At 41.8% G+C, this 17,482-nt stretch overlaps 1 protein-coding gene and 1 non-coding gene across 5 annotated transcripts in view; both read left to right on the top strand.

Annotated features, from left to right (window-relative positions):
* The first annotated feature begins 1,207 nt into the window (after positions 1–1,207).
* Positions 1,208–1,283, top strand: TRNAV-GAC (transfer RNA valine (anticodon GAC)). Its single transcript has one exon. It is a non-coding gene; the product is annotated as a tRNA-Val (tRNA).
* Positions 1,284–9,562: 8,279 nt separating this feature from the next.
* Positions 9,563–17,482, top strand: part of SETD5 (SET domain containing 5) — a 99,948-nt gene continuing 92,028 nt past the window's right edge. For 2 of the 4 annotated variants that reach the window (XM_066245679.1, XM_066245675.1), the window contains exon 1: positions 9,563–9,909. The gene's annotated coding sequence lies outside the window, so the exon portion shown is untranslated. The remainder of the gene's footprint in view (positions 9,910–17,482) is intronic. The other 2 variants (XM_066245682.1, XM_066245680.1) reach the window with 1 other exon arrangement.

Below are 17,482 nucleotides of genomic sequence, written 5' to 3'. Positions count from 1 at the left end.
ACTTTAAGTCTTTGACTTTTGATGCTGTTGCTGCACAAATACAGGGTGAGGAAAAGTAGGTTTATATTCAATAGTTGTGAGTACAGCAAAGTTTATTCTTGTATTACTTTCCATATGAACAACTGTAAACCTACTTTTGCCCCACCTTGTACGAGCAAAACAAGCCCAGTCACGTGTATAGATTCATCCTTTTCTAAGGCATAAGGCCACTTCTACAAAGGTATTAACACAGATTTTACAGATTTCATATCTGCACACAAATTTTTATTGATAATAGGAAAAGTTACTGTATTGTCAAAAAATGGCACTACCATGATTTTGTACTTTACATCCAGCATTCAGAAGTGTCAAAATGTATATGGCTTTTTGTCAAGTTTCTCAGTTGTTGTATATGAGTCTCCAACCAATATTATATAGTAATTATTTCAGTAGCTTTTTTTATAGTTGCTCTGAAGTTGATTCTTCCTATAAGAGAACCCTGCAATATCTTAAATTCATTTCTTAGCATTTTTGACATAAGCTGTGGGTTGAAAAAGTAATCTTATAATTTTAAAGCCAACAATCCATTCTAAATAAGAATAGTAAAAATTGGTTTACTTGATGTTATTAAATTCTAAAATTTGCAAAATTTAGAAGTTTTGGGTGTTTTTTTTTGTATTTTTCTTAAGTTGGAAATGGGGAAGCAGTCAGACTGACGCCTGCATGCTCCTGACCAGGATCCACCCGGCATACACACCAGGGGGCGATGCTCTGCCCATCTGGGGCGTTGCTCTGCCGCAATCAGAGCCATTCTAGCGCCTGAGGCAGAGGCCACAGAGCCATCCTCAGCACCCGGGCAAACTTTGCTCCAATGGAGCCTTGGCTGCGGGAGGGAAAGAGAGAGACAGAGAGGAAGGAGAGGGGTAGGGGTGGAGAAGCAGATGGGTGCTTCTCCTGTGTGCCCTGGCCAGGAATGGAACTCGGGACTCCCGCACGCCAGGCCGACGCTCCACCACTGAGCCAACCGGCCAGGGCCAAAATTTAGAAGTTTTGAGCCAAAAGTTAAAGTATTATTACATAACAAAACAGGATGTACTTATGCTTACACTTGGGCACAAAGAAAACAAGATTTTATATTAACAATTGCATAATATTGAGGGTTGCTGGGATTATAGAAGGTGTACCATACAAAGTGAGTTAATTTCTACCAATAAAACCTACCATCTTGGCCCTGGCCGGTTGGCTCAGTGGTAGAGCGTCGGCCTGACGTGCGGGAGTCCTGGGTTCGATTCCCGGCCAGGGCACACAGGAGAAGCGCCCATCTGCTTCTCCACCCCTCCCCCTCCCTCAGCCAAGGCTCCATTGGAGCAAAGTTGGCCAGCGCGCTGAGGATGGCTCTGTGGCCTCTGCCTCAGGCGCTAGAATCGCTCTGCTTGCAACAGAGCGACCCCCCCAGATGGGCAGAGCATCGCCCCCTGGTGGGTGGGCTGGGTGGATCCCGGTGGGGCGCATGTGGGAGTCTGTCTGTCTCCCCGTTTCCAACTTCAGAAAAATACAAAAAAAAAAACCCAAACCAAAGAAAATCTACCATCTTTGGAAATTCTAAAAAATTCAATATACAGCACCAATTAACATCAGTGATGATCTTATCACACATCATGTAGCCTTTCCACACTTGTGAGAAGGTAACAGCTCAGTATAATAACAGTTTGACCTCAAAGACCTCCCTATGCTTAGGTAGCAGGAAAACAGCCATAAAACAAGTATGGTCCTGCCCTCAAAAAGCAACCTAAAAAAGTGGGGGAGGGACCACCCAATTACTAATTTAATATGATACTGTGAAAGCTGCTATGAAACATTCATGCAGGGGACCCAGTGTAGTAGAGTTGAAAGAATCAAGGAAGGCTTCCTGGACAAGTTTTGTGTTAAGACTGTTCTCCCTCTCAGTGACTTTTGTTCAGTCAGTTATTGAGTCCTTTAAAGTCTTTTCCATTTTGATTGCCATCACTATACCAGACCTTATCACTTCACATCTGGACTACTGTGAAAGAAACTCTTAAGTGGTCTCTATGCCTTCAAGTTTTTCCATCCCTACAATCCATCCTAATCCTGCTGCCAGATTAAATTTCTTAAAAGAATGTTTCCATCAGAGGCAATATCATAAGTTGGTAAGGAAGACTAATTTATGTAATTCAGACCAAAGTGTGCCTCTGGCCCTTCATTTGTTGGTATGTCTACAGAAAAGCTTTTCAACCATTAGTTTCCAACTTTGTAATTCTAGGTTATGTATCAGGAACATATTACCATGGCAAAGAATTAGACATACTATCTGGTAAAATAACTGGTACTCAATAATTATTTTTCTTCAACCTGTTTCCACTAGTTTTTGCCTCTAGTATGCACTTGAACATGTTGCCATTATTATAAGTATGGGATGAGATTTTAACCAAAGAGTAAAGAGGAAAGCTTGTGAGAAATGGTGACTGAGTTGATGAGAACTCATGAGGTGGGGATGAGTTAGCTGGTGAAAAAACCAATTCTATAAACATAATCTGAAAATGTTACTGTTGTCAGCAGGAAAAGTCAATCTTAAACATGTTTTTAAAAAAACAAAACCTAGAAAACAAATGGTGATTAATCAGGGCCAACTAAAAGTCATTGATGACTGAATTCTAGGGAAAAAGCTGGCAAGTTGGATTACATGTAACCATGACTTTTGAGATATAATCAGAGGCAGAAATAGTCTCTCTAGTTACTGTGAAGGTATATCAGGTCTACTGGAAAGTTCTGTCTGTTTCTATCCCAACAAGTTTCGACACGTAAGCACGTTTATTTGGCCATGTGTGCCTCTCTATTTTTATCACTTAATGTATACATACTGACGTAGCAAATTAACTAAAACAAAGTTGATTCACGTTAGTCTTATGTGTGAAGTGATAGTGTACCCATGGCTACTGATAAAGTTCATTTATACCACTGTAATTTTTACGAATTTCAACAAGGAAGAAATGCTACAGAAGCATGTAGAAATTTATTGAAAGTGTTTGGTGAAGGTACAGTTTCTGATAGGACATGCAAAAGATGGTTCGAAAAATTCGAAACAGGTGATTTCAACCTTTCTGATAAGCCACGTTCTGGGCGACCATCCTTGATCGATGACGATGTTGTTAAGACCATGTTGGAGCAAGATCCTTTTCTGACAACATCGGAGATCGCAGAAAGGCTTAATTCAGCTCAGCAAACCATTTCGGACCATATTCGGAAGATAGGATTGGTGTGGAAATATTCAAGATGGGTACCACATGAATGAAGTCAGAAGAATTTGGATGATTGAGTCGTCACATGCACATCTCTGCTTGCTCAGAACAAAATCAAGCCCTTCTTGAACTGGATGATAACTGGGGATGAAAAGTGGATTACCTACGAAAACATTGTAAGGAAAAGGGCATATTGTGAACCCAGAAAACCTAGCCCTTCCACCTCTAAACCAAATTTGACTCTGAATAAGAGAATGTTGTGAATATGGGGGGACATTTGAGGACCAATACATTATGAGCTTTTAAAACTGAACGAAAAACTCAATTTGGAGTATTGTCAGCAACTGGATAATTTAAAAACAGCAGTCCAAGAAAAGAGGCCGGCGATGTTCAATAGGAAGAACATCATACTGCATCATGATAATGCCAGGCCACATGCTGCTTTGGGGACTCGTCAAAAAATTGCAGAACTAGGCTGGGAAATTCTGTCGCATCCACCATATTCCCCAGACTTAGCACCCTCCGACTATCACTTGTTTTTGTCCTTACAAAATTTTTTGAAGGGCAAAAAATTAAAAAATGAAGAAGATATCAAACAAGCACTGGCTCAATTTTTCGCATCAAAAGATAAAACATTTTTCAAAAATGGGATATACAAATTGCCCTCATGCTGGCAAGAAGTCATTAATAATAATGGCAATTATATTATTTAATAAAATTTATTGACGGTAAGAAAAATTTGTATTTTGTTTTATTCCAAAAACGGACAGAACTTTCTGGTAGATCATATACATCATGACACCAGGAATAATTCATCAGGTTTAACACTAGCCTCGATAAAGTAAACCTAAATATTTGATTCAATGCTACAAATAACAGTTCTGTAACAATCCAGTTTCTCACTAACAAAATCAAGAATTCTCAGCCTGCAAAGTGAGTACCAGACTCCTGAATATAACCTAACAAGGTGCTCTATAATTAAGACTGGTATAAAACAGTCAAACCAGTCTTAACCTTGTGATGCTGATTCCTATCATATTCTGGATTAATAGTTGCAAACTGTAATTGTGCGAAACCTCCTCCATGCATTATAAAATATATGTATATGAAAACAACATTGCCTAGCTCAAATTTTGCAAATCTAAAAAAAATTAGGAGCCCTTACAAAACCTTCAACACTCTCAAGCAAGTACAAGTGCTACAATATACTTAATTTTTATCCTAGAACAAATCTTATGGCTCTACTTCAAAAGGAGACAGGTTGCTGGTTTATTAAAAAATTATAAAACCCAAGGAAGCAAAGGAAGAAGGTAAATGCAGTGGTTCGTATAGGAAACTCAAGGAAAGGCTGAATTGTAGACAGATGTATTTGGACCATGAGGCAACAGTTTCCTTTATGAACAGATTATTAGGAGACTTAAGTTAAGTATGACCCTAAAGTCTCTCCATAGCCTGACCTGTGGTGGCGCAGTGGATAAAGCGTTGACCTGGAAATGCTGAGGTCGCCGGTTTGAAACCCTGGGCTTGCCTGGTCAAGGCACATGTGGGAGTTGATGCTTCCAGCTCCTCCCCCCTGTCTCTCTCTTCTCTCTCTGTCTCTCTCCCTCTCTCAAATGAATAAATAAATAAATAAATAAAAATATTTTAAAGTCTCTCCATAAAAGGAGCCTTGTTTCTGTGTTTTGTGGACTTAAAACTATTTGAAAAATAATGTCACAAATAAATCAATAAAACCAACATTTACTGAGTACCCAATTCTATGGTCAGGCACAGGGAAATGAAAAAAATCTGTATCCTTGAGGAATGCATTTAGTGGGAAACCAGAAAAAAAAAGGGAAACTTTCAATTTCAAAAAACAATATTTGGAACATTTTAATATCCCTTTTAAAAGAAAAACAATCTGATCTGCAAGTTCCCAAAACTATTAACAATCACTACTCTCTGCCTTTCCCATCCAGTTTTTTGGAAGGAAAAAACAAAAAACGGCTCTGTTGAAGAAAAATTAGGGATAATTTAGAGGGCACAAAGTGGATCAGAGAGGTGTTTCTCAAGTTGCAATCATTTTTGTCAGATAGATAGGGGTACCACTGCCCCAGGCTATTTCTGCAGTGTGGTTCCTGGGCTGCCAACATCTTGAAGCAAATAGGAACTTGAAAAAGAACAGAATTCTAAAGTCCTCCCCCTCAAATGATTGGAATCTCTGGGTGTGGGACTGGACATCTGCATTACAAAACAAGTCAGTTGTGTGCACTAAAGGTTTGAAGACCCCTATCCTAAGGGCCTCACATTTTAGAGAAAACTTGATTGTTTTTTTAAGAGAGACAGGAAGAAGAGAGATGAAGAAGCATCAATTCTTCCCTGTGGCACCTTAGTTGTTCATTGATTATTTTGTCTATGTGCCTCAACCAGGGGCCTACAACTGAGCCAGTGACCCTTATGCTCAAGCCAGATGAGAAGTGCTCAAGCTGGTGATGGGGTTTCGAACCTAGGTCTTCTCCGTCCCAGTCCAACGCTCTATCCAGTGCATCACTGGCTGGTCAGGCTTTAGAGAAAACTTTTAAGAAAACATCTTTTAAAAATAATTGAAATCAGCCAGATACTACATTAACTATAAATCAAAAAGCATTTGAGTATTAAAATACCGTATAGCTACTGATTTATACTTCATCAAGATGAAAACTTAACTTTGTTACGGTTTCCTATAACTTAAGATTACTTAGGGCCTCCTCTGATGGAAGTTTTTCCAAAAATGAAAACTTGGGAGACTGAAATTTATAGTTGGTTTCATGAAATCTTATTTTCCTAAAATTCATTATGCGTTCTCTTTTGAAACCCAAACCAGTCAATACTTGCTTCCTCAACACACTACTGTCCAATATTTGTCTTTAATAAGGCCTTGTTGGATTTAGTTCACAGCTACGTTCAGTTTAAGTACAGAAACAGGTAAAATAAAACAAGCAAGGAAAAAAACATAACTGGACCAGGGAGGTCCGACTTTCATATCCTTACTACTAAGTATGAAGGGAAAATTATCAACATCCATATTAAGTATTCTGCAATCCACACTACAGGTTTGTGGCTACAGCTACACTGCCCAAAGTGACCATTTAAACCACATACAATTAAAAATTTAGTTATTGACTCACACTAGCCACATTTCCAGTGCTCAATATTAATATATGGTTAATGGCTACCTTATTGGATAGCACAGAGAATATTTCCATTACTGAAAATGGTCCTATTGGATAGTGCTAATTTGGACACCAGTAAGCAAATAAAGAACTGTTTAAAACAGGGGTCCCCAAACTACGGCCCGCGGGCCACATACGGCCCCTGAGGCCATTATCCGGCCCCCGCCGCACTTTTGGAAGGGGCACCTCTTTCATTGGTGGTCAGTGAGAGGAGCATAGTTCCCATTGAAATACTGGTCAGTTGGTTGATTTAAATTTACTTGTTCTTTATTTTAAATATTGTATTTGTTTCCATTTTGTTTTTTTTTACTTTAAAATAAGATCTGTGCAGTGTGCATAGGGATTTGTTCATAGTTTTTTTTATAGTCTGGCCCTCCAATGGTCTGAGGGACAGTGAACTGGCCCCCTGTGTAAAAAGTTTGGGGACCCCTGGTTTAAAAGACCAAGAATCAAACCTTACAAAGACATCTACATGTTATTCACTCCATTTTACTTAGGATTGGCTACACAAGAAATACACTAGGAGTTTAGTGATACAAGACTCAACAAGAGCCTGTATTTAACAATAGTTAAAGAGAATTTAAACAAGCAATGACAACAACCTGAGAAAAGCTATGATTCAACATGCTTTTTATGAGATCAGGAGAAAGCCCTGCTAACTTTTTTATAGAACAGATCACAGAGATGATAAATGCATCTTAAGGGTTGAAGGGTAAAGAGCAGCAACGGTAGCATTCCAGTAGGAAGCTCCTTACAAAGTGGTTTATCTATGTACATCACCGATTTGGGTAAACAGAAAATAATTCAGTGTGACTTGAACATACAGTGGCGGTGTGTATGTGTGGAAATTTGCAGCAAATGAAAAGCTGGTAAGAACAGATGAGGTTAGCCCATTGAGAAACCTTATATATCACATTACTGATGATGGAATTCATCCTGTAAGTTAGGAGCCAGTAAAGGAGTTGCATTAGTCATTTTCATGCTCTGTTAGGACAAGTGTTCTGGCAACATGTAAGTTGATCAGTAAAGGATACCGGAGGCAGAGACACTGAAACTATTAGCATTACAGCAACTGGACTCAGTTACTAACTGATGAGAACAGAAATAATGGGATGGACTGAGAGGTTATTCAAAGAAGGTAACAGGAAGATGTTGCTAAACTTTGTGTCTAATTCTCAGTAAAGAAGTCGCCAAGGTCACCTGTACTGCGAAAAGGGTCAGGAGTAGCACCTCAGATGAGGAAAAAGGAAGTATCAGTTCGATTGAGTCTTCTGCTCAGATTAGGTAGGTGATGGACCCAATCTGTCTGGTTGCACAACGCACAAGGCTACCAAAAACAGCAGGAGAAAGCCACCGGCATGTCTGGGGACTGGATGAGCAAGTACAACAGAAAATGGACTCATAGTATGAGTGAGAGTTGCTAGGGTAACTGATCCTGGGGATACAAGGAAGGGGGCCTAAAACCTTTAAGATTTAATCTGAGATACTATGTATATCACAGTGGTTTATTAAGGGTCTCACACGTAGTATAAAACTCAAGTCTGACATCTCTCTCACTTTATCTCCAGGAAGAAAGCTACAAAAGCATTTTAAGTACTAACAACTCACAATCCTGCTGTATAAAATCAGCTCCAGGTGAATGCCTGGACTCCATTTCCTTCCTCCACTCCTATTATATAATTACTTTGTGACACAAACTCAAGTCAGTGGGAAGACAGAGAAATTGGGCTCACCCTCAAATTCTTACACCTGCTCAAACCCCTGTAGGTGAACGCCCTGGCACCACCAGGTTAAGACTGGCAAAAGAATCACGCCCATAATCTAGAAGGAGCGACTCGACATGGAGGAGATCGCGGGGGAGGGAGAGATTCTTCTAGACCCAGGGCGGTCCTTAAGAAACAGGAGGCAACAGAGAACTCCCATAAAGGTATTGCGGCACTCCCCTCCCCCTGCCTATAAGGGTGCGGCCTTCTCTCCGCCTCCTCCACTGCAGCTCCTCGCATCCATTTTCGAAGAACATGCACCTCCCACCCACAAACCAGCGGAATTGACCCCCGCTCCTTTCCCCACCCCCATGGGTAAGCAGATCGGACTTGTATTTCTTTTCAGGCGGCGGGCACCCGGGGCGGAGCCAGGTCGCCACCACCCAGAAGCCTCCGCCGGGCAGCCCGCCCCCACCTCCAGCGCGCGCTTCCTGCCACGTTGCGCAGGGGCGCGGGGCCAGACACTGCGGCGCGGAGCCTAGATGAGGAATGTACCAACGACCGCCTCCCTGTCACCCCGCCGAGCCGCGCAATGGTTTCGCGCATTTGGGACCCGAGCCAATAGCAAGGGGCCGTTCCCCCGGATTCACCAACCAATCAGATACCGAAGTCCTGCTGGCGGCGGGTAAACCGACTCCCCCGAATGGGAAGCTGGCGAGACGCCCGCGCAGGAGCCACTTTCACTGACCCTCCTCCCCGCCCACCGCATACACGCCGCAGGAGGCCAACCGCGCCCGTTGATCCAATTCTCCCCACCTACCTACCCAACCAACCCAGGGAGCAATGCGAGATTCCCAAAGAGGCTGCGCACTCCCGAGCCTGTAACTGACAAGCCCTTCACTCCAACCAGAACACGCCATTTGTGTTTTCACACACGGCGGGAGCAGAAGCGGCCAATTAGTGAAAAGGGCTGAGCCGGAAGCGCTCCTCCCTTTGCAGTAGCAATGGCTCCGTCCAGTATCGAGCCTTTTCCGTTCCTCCCTCCCCCTCTGGTTGCCGCCGGGCAGATCGAATCCTCTCTTGCCTCAGACCTCCTGTTTTGTTTCCAGAGTAATAAACGTTATACTCCCGACTTCCCGCGGGAGAAGGCAACCCTCAAGTAGCGGTCAGACCACCTCAGCCACCCATTTCCCCCGCCGTGTCCGCGGGCCTCCCTCCCACCAAAGTTCCGTTCCCCTACCTAGCCGAGGCTCTCTGAGGAGCCGAGGGCCAGAGCACAGCCTCTTCTCTAGACGGCCCCGGCGGCTTCCGCTGATTGGCGGCGAGTTGGCCAATGGCTGTGGGGCGGTGGGCGGAGAGGCCAATGGCATGGCGGGAGGGGGCGTGTCCCAGGTGCCCCTGGCGCCGGCGCTGGTAATCCCCGTGCGGTCAGTGGCGTTTCCGCTCGGGCAGCGGCTGAGTGAGCTGCTCCTGCTGCCGCCGCCGCCGCCGCCGCCGGGGGAGGGGCGGCCGCCGCCCGCTTGCTCTCAGAGACTCACGCAGCCCCAGTCCCGCCAGTCCGCCAACATTGTAGTGCCGCCCCCACCATCTCCCCCGGCCCTTCCCCCACCCTGCCTTTGCTCGCTCCGCCTTTCTGCCCCCACCCCCACTCACAGGCACGGGCCATTCCCGGCCAGGAAACGCCGTGGCGCCGTGTTGGGCCTAACTCGAGTCCTGCTGCCTCCCGGGTGTGCCGTGCGCCGCAGCCCGGGCCCAGGCCCCGGCAGCGCCTGATACAAGGTAAGGGTCCGATAGAAGAGAGGGACCTACTTCAATGACCCGGCCTCCGGGAAAGGAAGGGTCACCTCCTCCGTCTACCCGCGCTCGCTCTCGGGACGTGGGCCTGGCCCTCTCCAGGCTCTTAGCAGGAAAATGTTGCTCCTTCTCATTCCCCTCATTACCCCTGATACACCGTTGCATCCCTTTTCCCAGGGAGAGTGGGCTCTTCGTAATCTAGTTGACCCCACTATCCTTTTCATGTCTTTCCTGGGTCAGGACGCTTCCCCTCCCCCAACGTCTCTTCACACCTTTTCCTGGGACCTGCCTACTCCACGTTTACCTTTGATTTGAGGGTAAGCCTCTTTACTGTCCTCTTCAAATACACAGGCATACTTTTTTCCCCTCTCCAAACCCCCGCCTACCCCAAAACCCCTTTCGCGCGGCCTGGTGACAACTCTGATCGTTCTGGGGGCCTTTTATCTCCTCTAAATAGTGTTCCTGGACGCCTTCCCTCTCGTTCTTGAGTCTCCCTCTGAGATGATTGCTTCCTTTCCCACACTAGACGTTACCTTCGCCACCCCCACTTCACATTCTTGGGTTCTCAGTGGCATTTGCCCCAGTATCTCTGAAATAGTCCTATTGAATTTGTAGGGTTCCAGCTTGGAGTTGAGCCAGATTGTGCTTTCTCCCAGCCTTGGGCGTGGAGAGCGATCATTTGGGGATGTCTTTAAAGGCAGAAAAATTTACCCTTTATGAATCCCCATTCCCTCTGCGTGTACTAGGGATGCGAAGTACATGGCGGTGAGAAAAAGCTCTGGTTTTTAAGTAAGTGAATCGCGTGAGAGGGAAAGTTTAACTGTTGGGAAAGCCCCCTCTATGCTAATTTATTCTATAGAGCTTTTTGGCTTGTCTCACTTCTTAGAAATAACTGGCCTTTCCCTTGGATACTGATGCTGCAGTCAGCTCTGCTGGTCTGGGTCAGGGGTGCATGTATGACCTGCATTTTCTGCTTTCTCATGTTACTTGTGCAATGTGTTCACCAGTAACTCGTTTCGTGCCCAGATCCCTGGGTTCCATTGGGCTTTGTCTGTACTTTAGTTCATTTCTTCCTTTTCCTGTGCTCTTAGTACAAAAAGAATCCCCAGGTTCTCTGCTAATTTCTTTCATCACTTGACTAAAGTTGCTTTTAAATGACTTATTTGTAACCAAGGTCATATTTACATTTTTTGTAGGGCAGATGTTAAATAGTTTTACTTGTAATTGGGGAGGACCCAGCTGAGTTGAGCATTATGAGCTTTTCAGGAGAATGTTTGTGTACCCCCTATTTGGGAAAATTTCTTAGTGGTTAATTTTATATCATTAATGCTTTTAGGTCACTCAGAAAAACAGTTATAAGTTGTAATTTGAGGTGTGTGGAATCTGAGCTAGGACTAAAGCAGAGAATATTCACATAGTCAGAGGTTTCTGGGCCTCTTGGAGGACACAGGAAAATTTTTTTATTGGATTTCTTCCAGTTTTCTCAGGAGGATCATTTGTTTTCTTCTATAGCCAAAAATTCTGTCCCGTTAGGGGATTAGAGTCTTTAAGGTTTACTCAGACTGTCGTTAAGATACAAAAATGAATTATTTCCTTTAGTAGGGTATGACACAAGGCTGTCCCTAGCTGCAAATTTAAATTTGACTGTAAGGAGAGTGTTTGGAAAATTGGCCTTTTAAAGACTAAAACTTAATCCTCACTCCTAATTGCTGCCTTAATTAAAATGGATATCTGGAATTTGGTAAATACTGATTTTTCTAATCAAAAGCCTTCAGTTTAAAACTAAAACGGTGACCTTAGGATTGTTTCTTTCTAAAAGCTTAATTCCAGCTTTTCTGGCATGGGGCATTGGTAAAAAAAAAAAAGTGTGTAAGGAGTGGGGGTGGGGTAAGGAGAAGGTTGTTCCTTTGGGTTGGATCACAGGGGTGAATATACAAGGCAGCAGCAGCTGCTGGCTCTGGAGCTCTGGTTGCTACGTGAGAAGCTTGAGTAGTGCTGGCTGCTGTCTCCAGGGAAGGACAGCAGTGCAGCGTCCATTAATGCTGTTGGCTGCAGGGAACTGCACTTAGGCAATGGCTGCTTCAGGACTAAGAAGAAACCTTGCTTTCCTGGGAATTTTCAGTGCTAGTTGGTTTGCATTTCATTGTTAGGGAGATGAGAATTTATAACCTTCTGCCCATTTATGGATATCAGCATCTGGAAACTAGATCATAAAGACATTTTTTTTTTTTGGTTGGGTTGGTTGGTTTTTGTTTTTTGGCAGATTTGGGGGTTTTTATCTGTAGATTTATGCTTGGAAAGGATTTGAGAGTTCCATTAGAGTTTAAAATTTTCAATCCATTTAAAACCAAAGTAATAATTTAAGAATCTTCCTGAGAACGGGAATAGGAAAAATACCAATTCTTTTTTCTGTAACTGATATGTTTTCCTCCAACTCTTTAATCATTGATTTAGTTTTAATATTTTGTTGTGTCTCCTTCCTTTCAGTTGCTAAGCTATATTTGCTTCATTGAATAGATATTTTGCTAAACATTTTACTAAATTTGGAATCTTAAACTCTAAAAAGAAGTGCCCTTTTCAGAATGATTTGTAAATGTAAATCTCAGAAGTATTTTAATTTCTGTATCATTTAATAGACCTCTCCAAATTAAGTTATTTCTTTGGGGTTTAACCTATAAAATGGATTCATTATATATGTATTGGATATAGTATTCTAAGACCACAAGGATGTATGTTTGGCCTTGATCCGTCTGAAACATTGGGCAGACCAGAAATCGAGAAAGTCTAGTGTACAGGATACTTGAGAAGATGGCCTCTTAGCCCCTTATGTGGTCCCCCCTCCCCCATAGCTCCTGCGCATTAGGAAAATCTCTGATTAAGCAGAACAGTTTGTTGAGTATGGAAGTACAGCCACCATCCAAATATATCACCAATTTTATACAGTACTTAACAGATGCGTTTTCTCCCCCCACACCCACAAGACTCTTGCATCCTATATTTTTCCCCCTCAGAATTTTGATTATGTTTAGTTTTGTGTATATGGACTTAAATCCCACAGTCCTCTGTAATATATAGCATGACAGTAGCATTTATGGCAGGGAACCAAAAGGGATGAAAATGAGTTTTGTCATTCACAAATGTGGCTTACATTGTTTTTCAGTGATACATACTGACTGATGAAACAGAACATTTCATGGACAATATTTTTAGGTGGTTCTAATTCTTATTATGTACATATAAAAGATGCCATATCAAGAAAATAAGGTTTCACTCATAAGTGGCTTTTTAACATTTTAGCTTTAAATGTTTTTTAGTTTAAGTTATATGTTTAAATTGCCTTATAAAATAATCACTTTTTCACTTGTATTTCCTGTTTGGAACCCACTGTGATCTTGATGTAATCATTTTCTGAAAGATCATAGAGCCTTTTTCATAGGATTTATTTAACCAGTATGCTTGAAAATTTTTATATCTTCTGATACTGTTTTGTGTCCAGGAACTTGTGTACTTTCTAAAGTTATTCTGGCCTTTCTGGGAGAGAGTGGCTATTTAATTTTGCCTTTGGACGGGAAAATAATATAGGGCAAAATGCAGGTGTGCAGACAACCTCTTTTACTTTGCCCTCTTGGTATTGAAGTAACTTTTTTTTTTTTTTTTTTTTTTTTTTAATTTATTTATTTTTTACAGACACAGAGAGTGAGTCAGCGAGAGGGATAGACAGGGACAGACAGACAGGAACGGAGAGAGATGAGAAGCATCAACCATCAGTTTTTCACCGCGCGCTGCGACTTCTTAGTTGTTCATTGATTGCTCCCTCATATGTGCCTTGACCGCGGGCCTTCAGCAGACCGAGCAACCCCTTGCTGGGGCCAGCGACCCTGGGTTCAAGCTGGTGGGCTTTTGCTCAGACCAGATGAGCTCAAGCTGGCGACCTCAGGGTCTCGAACTCGGGTCCTCTGCATCCCAGTCCGACGCTCTATCCACTGCGCCACCGCCTAGTCAGGCTGAAGTAACTTTTGAAACAGTCTGTGGTTATAGGCAGTCAGTGATTATTGGATACATCTTTTCAGTGAGAAATTGGATCATGAATAGAATAAAATTTTCTTATAACTTCTGGCTCCACTCTGGTGATTTGTCAGTTTAGTTTGAAACTAAGAGGCCTAGCAGTGAATTTTGTTTATAAAAATTTCTTCAGATATCGGAAACTAAGATGTCTTGATGGGGTATTTAAGACAAAATCTGCTTTGACTCTGCAAAATGCGAGATAATATATACTTTAATACAACTGGTGGTTATTTGTAATTGGATTAAAAGCATCCTTTCATAGGTACTCCATAAAAAAAACAAGTGTAATGTACCTTTGACAGTGATTATAACCATTCCTTACCACCAAAAATTCCAAAATATATGGTGAAATGGCATTTTTAACCTTTCACTTGATGCAGTGATTGATTTCTCTGGTGGTAAAGATTCAGGGAAGTTCATGAAAGGTTAGAGAATATAATTTCTTTCACTTACCAGTACATATTTTGTTAAATTAATAGTTATAAAAAGTATCCTGTTGTATATTCAAGTCTAAATTGAGCAAAAAATAGCTAGTAACTTGGGGGGGGCTGTTAGAAAACATCATTTCAGAGAATTCTCTTATTCTGACAAAATATATTCAGACTCTTTTTAACATTTCATGAAGGAAACGAGATATAATGGAACAATGAACCTAAATCTTCTACTTTATGCAAGCCATCACTGAACAAGGAATTTGTAATCCCATCCTGCCTCACTCAGTTTCTCCATCATATTGATTTTGTTTGCTAAATACCTCAGGCAGAGATAAGGGTCACGTTAACTATCTTTGATATAAAGACGGGAAAGGAATTTTATGCCTATTGGAATAATGTCTTAGTATTTTTAAATCACTAAGATTATTGGCCAGTTTTGCCTCATGTTGGTTTGGTGTGACTGCTTTCTCTTCTGTGCTCTTCTGTCTTTGTAGCATGAGAATTCTCAGGTTTTTGTGGGGTTTTTTAGAATTCTCAGTTTTGATGGCAAACTGAATAAGAATCATATCTTAGTTGTGTTGATTAGGTGTATACATCAAGAGTTGGGATTACTCCTTGACCTATGTTATACATCACAGGAAAGCAGAGTATATAGGAATTTATACAGAATTTGTTTCTGTCTGGAATATCAAGTTTTTGATGTACTTCCTAATTGAGGGAAAATGCTGAATTCCTTGCTGCTCTGTTTGAAAGATAGAAAGAAGCATGGGATGAGCCTGGGACCTCTGCAGCAGGTTTTGGTCAGAGTAGAAAGGAAGATTTTTGTTTCAAATTGCCAGCTGCTTATGTCAGACTGACTCCCTTATTATGCCTCTAGTTGGCCTGTCAATATGGCCAAACAGCTAGATAAGTGTGGGGCAGGACAAAGGCCTCTTTGCACAGCAGGGAGGCAGTGTTGGTGGGGGAGGGGCAGGAGGTAGGAAAGACAGGAGGAGGAGGTTCTTTTCCCTGGGAGATTATTCACTTTGACGTACAATTAAAGAAATCATTTGTAGTTCCCACTGAAGCATTGAATTTGTGCAAATCTTATACTGTTAACCTAAAATTTAGTACATCCCAGAATATCTGGTAGGGACCCATTCCCTCCAAGGAAAAAAAAGTTAAAGCTTTGTATAGGTAAAAGAAAATAAATTACATGCTTATCACCCTCCTAAATACAAATTACCTCCTAAGTAGACTAGTTCTAGAGCATCTAGAGAAGAACTCTCATAAAGAAATGGAAAAGAATATTCTATCTGAATAAAACTTTTATTTCAACATACACATTGTCTTTATTTGGTTTCTGATTAGACCAGAATAGGTAGAATAGTTTTTTTCCCTCTGTGAAATAGTTGTATATTGTTAGCTCCAATTTTATAGCAGTAGTATAGTATAGAGAACACCCTCCAGCATTTCTGTGTTGGCTCACCATCATGTAAAATGCTAAATGAAGAAAGGCTACTTAACTGTTTCAGTCTCATCCCTACTTCCTGGAGATTTCTCCACTCCCTCCCCCCCCCTTTTTATTGTTGGCACAACCTTGTTTAATAAATTTGTATTCAACTCCCAACTAAAAGTGGGGTGGTTGTATCCATATTATTAGAATTAATGTGAATCATAGTTGGAAGAGCTCTGTGGGTTATCTGGTACTTTAAGCAAAATTACAATGAAATACTTCAAATTTGGGCCCTTGTGGAAGTTTTCATTAATGTGTTAAAAGGATCAGTGTCCTGAACAGTATTTTTAGTTACTTTTAAAATAAATATCAAGCCCTGGCCAGGTGGCACAGTTCAGAACATTGTCCATATAATTGAAGATTGTAGTTTGATCCTGGCCAGGGCACATACAAGAATCAACCAAGGAGCCCTGGTGGGCTCGCTCAGCAGTAGAGTATTGGCCCGGCATCCGCCCTGCGTGTGGAACTCCTGAATTCGAATGCCAGACAGGGTACACAGGAGAAGAACCCATTTGCTTCTCCACTCTTCCCTCTCTACTTTCTCTCTGTCTCTGTCCTCCTCTCCCTCAGCCAAGGCTCCATTGGAGCAAAGTTGGCCCAGGCGCTGAGGATGGCTCTATTGCCTCCGCCTCAGGTGCTAGAATGGCTCTGGCTGCAATGGAGCAACGCCCCAGATGGGCATGCTGGGTAGATCCCGGTTGGGCGCATGCAGGAATCTGTCACTGGCTCACTGCTTCTCACTTCAGAAAAATACAAAAGAAAATAGAATCAACCAAGGAATGCATAAATATGTAGAAAGATCAACTGATCTCCTCCTCCTCATCCCCTTCCCCTTTTGCCCTCTTCTCTCCTTCCTTCCCTCTTCTCTCCTCCTCTCCTTCCTACCTCCCTTACTACCTCTGAAATCAATAAATCTTTTAAAAATGTTTAATAAAATGCTAAATAATACATGTAAGCTAGTTCCTTTTAAACCAAAAATATTAAATAATGGTATTCATAGATAAATTAGATAATCAGATCTTGGATGCAAAAGGATCACTCCTTAATAAAGGAATATAAGCTGAGTTTCTTTTAAATGTTGAATATATTTTAAGAGAATTTGATTTTTAGAAATAATTGGTCAGAAGTCAGTTTTCCGAGAGTACAACTGTTGCTTAAATTGAGATGCCACCTGTACTGTAATGTTATTTAACTAGATTTAAAGTTTTCCCTTCTATCCAAACTGCAGGAGACAGTACTGGAACACTAATTTTTGTTTGTGGATCTAAAGCTGTGACTGTGAGCAACAAAGAGGTGTTCTATTTTTCAATATAGAATTAACTAAAAAGCTGCCTTTAATGCACATTGTAATATTAAGCCTGACCAAACTTAGTGTCATTTCCCTCTGTAAAAGAAAGATACATGTGTTACCTACTTACATCTGTGTTTTAGTCTTGGCAATAATGATAGAATGTTTTGTCTGGAAAGGGAAATTTGAGTGACTCTATTATCACTGTCATTAACACTTTTTTATCTGTAAAATAGCAACAATGTTAACATGAAATTTAGCAGGCTATATTTTCTT

The sequence above is a fragment of the Saccopteryx bilineata genome, chromosome 10 (assembly GCF_036850765.1).
Source record: "Saccopteryx bilineata isolate mSacBil1 chromosome 10, mSacBil1_pri_phased_curated, whole genome shotgun sequence".
In the NCBI taxonomy this organism is placed as follows: Eukaryota; Metazoa; Chordata; class Mammalia; order Chiroptera; family Emballonuridae; genus Saccopteryx; species Saccopteryx bilineata.
Note: the sequence above shows the minus strand (reverse complement) of the source record. Positions and strands in the feature narration are given on the sequence as shown.